The 7417-nt window shown below is 29.1% G+C and overlaps 1 pseudogene; it reads right to left on the bottom strand.

Moving 5' to 3' along the window:
• Positions 1-1057: 1057 nt before the first annotated feature.
• On the bottom strand, positions 1058-2012 carry LOC109131189 (F-box protein At1g47810 pseudogene; annotated as a pseudogene).
• Positions 2013-7417: the final 5405 nt, after the last annotated feature.

Here is a 7417-nt window from a genome sequence, read left to right as displayed (position 1 = left end):
TACAGCCTCAGATCTCTCCAAAATCTCCAAGAACAAGCCCAGAAAACTCAGAAACGTTTTCTCTCTTTTCTCTCTTTCTCTTTCTCTCAAAAGCGGCGACTACCAACAAAATAACACGACCTAGGGTCGTTTTCCCCCTTTTACACACGATTTTAGGGATTTTAATTGAACCAAACCGAACCAATCGACAATTAAAACGAACCCGACCAAACCGGAACACATGGTGTCGATCGATGCCACCAAGGGTGTCGATCGACACCCACACCAAAATTACAAAAATTGGTTCGCGGATGTTACAATGTTGGGGGTGCTAATTCCCGCACCAACAAAAAGATTAATAGAACGTACCTCCTGCATATAATAAATCCATGGACTTTAGCAATTCGAGCCTGTTCAAAGTGGTCGAGTCTCTCAGCTGAGAACGACTCCCACCAGGGTTACCCAAATTAAATTAATGGACTTTTTTTTGTTGTAGAAGGACCATCAACAAAATTATGTAATCTCGCATTATCAAAAGTTTATAATCTTTAAAATCTATTAACAAATGTAGTAAGTTGAAAACCATTTTGCGTCCAGTTGAATTAACAAAAACAAAAGAGAAACGAAATGGATAAATTAAAAAACAACTGAGAATTAAAAACGAAAACAAATTAAACCACTGTGCTTTGCGTTACGTAGATGAAATATTATGATACCATACAATAAATATAAATTTTTTAGATTCAATGATCTGAGAATTACATAGGCATGTTAAAAACGTATTTCATTAAGCTTTTTATAAATTCATATTTCTCCTCTGCTTCTTCTTAACTTGTGTTTCTTAAAGGCTGACATTAGAGTTTTCTTTTCCATGACTTTAAGGCTGACACCGCTTAGTATATTTACTTGTTGTTGTCGATCTAAGATCGTAAAGCCGTAGCTTCTCAAGCGAATATTAGCAAAGTAAACCCTGAAAACAGATGATAGAGAAAAATTGAGAGGGTTGCAGCAAGTCTTTATTAAGAGTCACCATCTGCCACTGAGAAAAATTCATATATGTATACACTTACTAAAACCTTTAAACTAAAATTACTATTCTACAAAGTTGGAAGATTACTTGCATAGGAAGTAACATGACCATGGCTACATATAGCTTAGCGATTAATTGATCATGCTTGCCGTTGATCGTCTCAACTAAATCTTGCACCCAAGCAACTTCCAAACTTTCAGACCTCAAATCAAACCCCACCAAGAATGGCTTCTTCATGGTAAAACTAGAGGAAGCACTGTAATATAAGATGCCGTCTATGCACACAGAATCATATCCAGGATAGTGAGGAGGAATGCAACACTGGACCATTCTCCAGCTTTGAGCTCCTCCCAATGTGAGGACTTGATGTTCACAAAACCGAGTAACATTGGTCAAGCACAACACTTTGTATTGGGCATCGGTTGGATCATATCCTAAAAAAGACCTGACGATCATTTCAGTGGATTTGACAGTGGGTAAGGTTATGGACTTGCCTGTGATGGGGTTAGTTACGAGTTGTTCTTCACCATATAAAAAACAGATCAACCCATGGACATAACTAGGCTTGTTGTACCGTAGTTTCTTCAAGTGACACACCGTACTTGATAGAAACTCAGGTGGTTCCTCCTCCACAACAACAACTTTATTTATTAGGTCAGCACCACCAGGCGCTTGTCTAAATCGGCCATTCCGGGCAGCCCTACGCAAAACCGGGCTCACGCTCACACGAGCAAAGTGGAGTAGAAACATGAGTTGATTTGGAGAAGAAGTACCAGTTTTCTTGATAACCCTTTATTTCGTTATTGAAAGCGAAGAGGAGGCGAGGCTGTTGGGAAGTCTGAAGCGAGTAGGATCTGATGAATTCCCGACCGCCGATGATTGTTGCCCAAAACTTCGATACGCAAAGGAACCTGGCTACATCTTTCGCAGGCAACCTCAAGAGGATCTCGAACAACACGTCCACCGGAATTGGATCCCCAGATTGCTTATTCTTTTTCGACATGCCAGCCAACTCCGTTTGGATTTTTTTTTCCATTAATGAATTTTGAAGTAAAAAGACTATTTAATATATTATTAAATAAAATTGGGTTTTGAAAGTTAGCCATTAACAAGATTTTCACATTTGTCAAATTTATACCAATTTGAGATTTTGACATGTATAAAAATTAATATTTAATAGGAGGGATTTGAGATTACAATAAAATAAAATATTTTGTTGTAAATAATATTAGTAATGTAAAAAGATAATTATCAAAAAATTTACAAAAAGTAAAAAAATTTTAAAATAATTATAAGGAGATTATATATATATATATATATATATATTTTCATAAAATTTGAAATTATAACATTATTTACTTATTTTTAATTTAAGTTATTAATTCAACAAAAAAAAATAGAAATTAGATTAAGAAAAATATACAGTTAATTATTAATTCTAAATTTTGCAAATACTCACTTCTATATAAACATAGATTGTCTCATACTTTTCATCTAACAAAATAATTTATTCAAAAATATTGCTTTCAACTTTGTTTTATTGGTAAAACTTTTTTAATAGGAAGGAGAATTTTTCTTATTTTTTAAACCAAAATTTTCTCTTACTTTCTCCTTTTTCAGATTGTAATAGGTAAGATTAATATATTGACAAAAAAATTAATATATGCTTCTTATTTTTTGAACACTGTATTTTAACATTTAATGTAGTATTTTTAGATTGTTTTATTTAATTTATTTTTTCACCTTTGAATTATTTGGAATTCATATATTATCGTGTTTATAATTTTATATTATTTCTTTATTTATGTCAAATTAATTTTCTTCTATTTTTTCAACATTGATTGGTTGGTCATAAATTCTTTTTGTGCAACCATAATTGTTACCATTCATTCAATCCAAAAATGAGATAAATAATAGAACATTATCAATCTAATAGTTAGATAAAATAGGCTAATCAAATACAAGCTTACAACACACATAGATAGATAGATTGGAAAAACATAAATTGTTGTTGATAGATCCCAAGGAGTTCAGAGACTTTGACACCCTGATTTGCGGATAGGTTTTAAAGAATTATTGGCCACCTATGTCACCAAAGTGCACCATCCGTGCTTTTTGGTTAAGAACTGGTTAGTGCCCATGTCATTTCTTTTTGATCAAAGATCCATAGAGTGAAGCTACCAGCGGATGTTGTGAAACCAGCTGAGATGTTGCCTTTGAAGTTGGTGAGTTTAGACAACTCCCAGACAACATTGAGAGGGTCTTGTACTGGGATAGGGTCCATGAAACAAAAATTTTCTGTTAACAAAGTCAAAACTTGCAAGACATGTACCTACATCAAATCTAAATTATTTTCTCGTTTTGTTTGTGCGTCATCTAAATTATAAGTAGTGTGTTTATGGGAAGACACTTAAATGTTTAATCATGATAGGACAATCTAAATTCTTATTTGAATTAATTTATTTTCTTTTCAAACTTAAGAACTTAACTTTGTTGATTTTTTAAAGAAAATAATTGATGTCTATAGTTACATACCATTCTTTCTTATAAATTATAAATCATACGAAAAACATATTCATAATTAATCTTTCATAAATAATACAAAACAATTAATACACAATGCGTACGTCAGATCACATTGACAATCATCTACAGTAGAACCTCTATAAATTAATATTCGGTAAATTAATAATCTCTATAAATTAATAAATTTCTCCGGTCCCAAGTGGAGACTAGTGTTATTTTGGACACTATTCGATAATAAAATAAAATAAAAAAAAATTTGAAACTCCTTTGTAAAAATATGGTCCCATCAATAATTTAAATTAATAATTATATAAAATTATCTAAATATATATATATATATATATCTACAAATTAATTTCTATTAGAGTTCATTTTTAATATTTTTACTATATAAAAATCTTTGAGTGCTATCTTTAAAACATGATAATTGTTATTTTCATTGTAATTGATTTTATAAAAATATTAGTTATAAAGATTAAATCTTATTTTTAATATTTTTTTACCAAATTAGGAAAGTCTCTCTATAAATTAATAATTATTAATTTATCGATAAATTAATAAAATTTCATGGTCTGAACTTTATTAATTTGTATCCTAAGAATAATCATATAATACATATATTGGGAAGAAAAATCGATAGCTGAATAGTAGTGATTAAGAATAAAAATGTCAACTATTACCTTTTTCAATTTAATTAATTTTTAAAAACGAAAATATATTATTGATTGCAAAAAAAGAAATATTCAATCAAAATAAAACATATAACATTTGATATCTAACTTATCGCTAATTATTATACTTCACCTCTTATTTTATCATAGTTCTATTTTTGTGAAATACATAAATCATCATATCATCCATATAATAATAAACAAAATTGCTATGATTTGAATTTTTTTAAAAAATATAAATTATTCTTATGAAGAAAAAGTTGTAACGAGTCAAAAATTTCAAATGAGTAGTGCTTTTTTCAAATATTAATATTTAATTTCATATATTATTTTGTTGCTTGTTTTTGTATATATTATTATTAGATACATGTGCGGCCAAGGAACGATGACGAACCATATTAAACGGAGAATTATTTATGAAATTTATTATTGTTGCATCCATTAGGACATCTCCAATGATCCTCTATTTTTGCCTCTATACTCTATTATAGAGTAATTTTTGCTCCAATGGTACTCTATTTTCACATCTATAATAGAGATTGCTATTTTTTTCTACCATCTCCAATGGTTTTTCCTATTTTTACCTCTAAAATAGACGAACTCTATAATAGAGATGACTTTTGCTCCAGTGGATACCTCTATTTTTTTCTCTAAAGAAGAATTTTGCGTAGAGATTCCTTTTTTATTTTACTATTAATACCTTTTACTTATAAAAGTTGCAAACTAACCCATTTATTTTAGTATTTGTGAAACTTTCATAAAATTATGATATTATTTAAATTTTTAACATTCATAAATATTATTTAAATATCACATTTATTAAAAGAAATACATTGCATCATATAAAATAATAAAACATAGTAGATATCTTCAGGCTCAACAAGCGCAAATTTTACAAAAACGGAACGATCAACAACAAAACCAGCAAGCTCCTCCTCCATCTACGTTGTTTGGTTCGATTAGACAAATTTTTAGGGATATTGGTGGATCCGGAAGTAATTTACCAGAATATTAAATAATTAGTCTTTGTTGTATTAAAAATAATATTATGATATGAATAAAAACTAAAATATTTAAGTTATTTATATTTAATAAGATTTTATATAAATTTTTTTATGTTGTATAACCAAATCTTAGCTTTTGCGGATTGGATTGCGAATTGAACGCTTATAGTTGTGAAACATAAGAGTAGTGCTTCTGTACCAAACCAAATCTTGAATGTTATTTTTGTTTATCTGATATGAGAATTGAATCTTACGACAAACTTTCAGTATTGTGTTGTTCAATACAAAACCTCCACTTCATTAAATTATTATTAAACTATTTAAATATATATTTTATTTATTTTGATCATAAATATAAAAGTGTTAAAAGTTCAAGGACCATTTTATAAATAAATAAGTTCAACTCTATTATAGAGGAAAAAATAGAGTTTCTCTATATATAGAAGAAAATATAGAGATCTCTATTATAGAGGTAGAAATAGAGATGGGTTGGAGTATATTTTACTCTAAAATAGAGTTAAAAAGCAAAAATAGAGGACCATTGGAGTAAAACTCACCTCTATTTATAAAAGAAAAAATAGAGTTTCTAATAGAGAAAAAATAGCAATTTCTATTATAGAGGTGAAAATAGAATACCATTGGAGCAAAAATTACTCTATAATAGAGTATAAAAGTAAAATTAGAGAACCATTGGAGATGTCTTTATAGAGATCCTCTGTTATGGAGGAAAAAATAGGGAAAACCATTAGAGATGGTCTTACGAACTTTATAATTATAATTTTTTATCCCCAATTGCTTAATACATTCGTCGCACTATTTCCATAGGCGAAAACCTATCGCCCAATACAACATTAAAAATTCAAACGTCTACGAGAAAGTGACAAGAGTTGCTACTGTCATATGTTGCCTCCAAATTTCTATTTTTGATTTTGACAAAAATGGCCCAAATATTTAGAGAGTAGAGACCAACAATCTCCCACCAAAATGTTTAGGTCAATATTTTGGTTTCGTGAACCAAAATATACATTCCACCAAAACACTGTGATGATCAACAGTTTCCCAACGTCTTAAATATATCTTAGATGAAAAGATATCTAAGTTTACAAAGGTTATTTACAGATTATAGTTTGGATTTTGATATGAGACCAGTAATTCCTAGTGTTTGTGATTTACATATATACGTTCCGCTAACATAAAATATTTCGATGTAATTAGACCACCAGTTCGTATTGTTTGTGATTTTTGTTACATTGCACATACAGTAGTATATTAATATTGTATTGAAAGTTATGCCATGTTTGTATAATATGTTAACAAAAATAAATTGACTGGTGTTTGTTTTACCAGGATGGTTATTATTTAAGCATAATTTCTATTTTAACGGAAAATCTTATATTTTTCATCCAATATTTGAATTATCCTGTTTATTTGATTACATGACTTCTTTTTTTCACCTATAACATGTATACTTCAAAATTAAAATTTTTGAATTACCTGATATATATATATATATATATATATATATTTTTGATATTATATACTGAGAATTTGTCATTCTACTTTGAAACTTATCCAGTCAAATCAATAATTGTAATGAAGACTTTTTCCGATACATTTTAATTCAAATATTAATAAATACGGTTACTCACTCATTGGAAGAGACATGATGAGAGCACCAGACTTTTTCAAAGCTGGTTGATAAAAATTGGGCCATGAAAACACTTCTTGGTCCTATCTCTAATCTTATAAGTACTAATTTATAATAGATTGTATATACGGGAAAAATGAGGATACTGTGATTCAGTAAATTATTATGGTTAAAATACTTCCGAAATAGATAAACTGAATTGTTGTGCCAAATGGCACGTAAACCAGGAGACGTGCGACAAAGTCAACACGTCAAGAGACGACAACGAGCTCAACGTGAGTTTCATGATCCACCTTCTCTTTTTTTTTTTTTTTTTTTTTTTTTTTTTTTTCTGATCCACCTTCTCTTATTACCAATTTGATCGCTGATTGTCCTTCTTATTCTTTATGACTTTATTAAACAGTTACAGTTAGTGGTCAGAGATTCAAGATGGGTGCTTAATAATTTGAGATCTGTATCTATACTAAAGTCCTAAGCAATATAATTTGACGATAAACAGACAACCAATTAAAGTCATTATAATATAAATAGATAAGATATATAAAAGAGAAAGTAAAAG

This window comes from Camelina sativa, chromosome 20 (assembly GCF_030686135.1).
Source record: "Camelina sativa cultivar CO46 ecotype springtype chromosome 20, ASM3068613v1".
NCBI classification, from domain to species: Eukaryota; Viridiplantae; Streptophyta; class Magnoliopsida; order Brassicales; family Brassicaceae; genus Camelina; species Camelina sativa.
The sequence above is the reverse complement of the archived record's forward strand: the minus strand, read 5'-3'. Positions and strand labels throughout refer to the sequence as shown.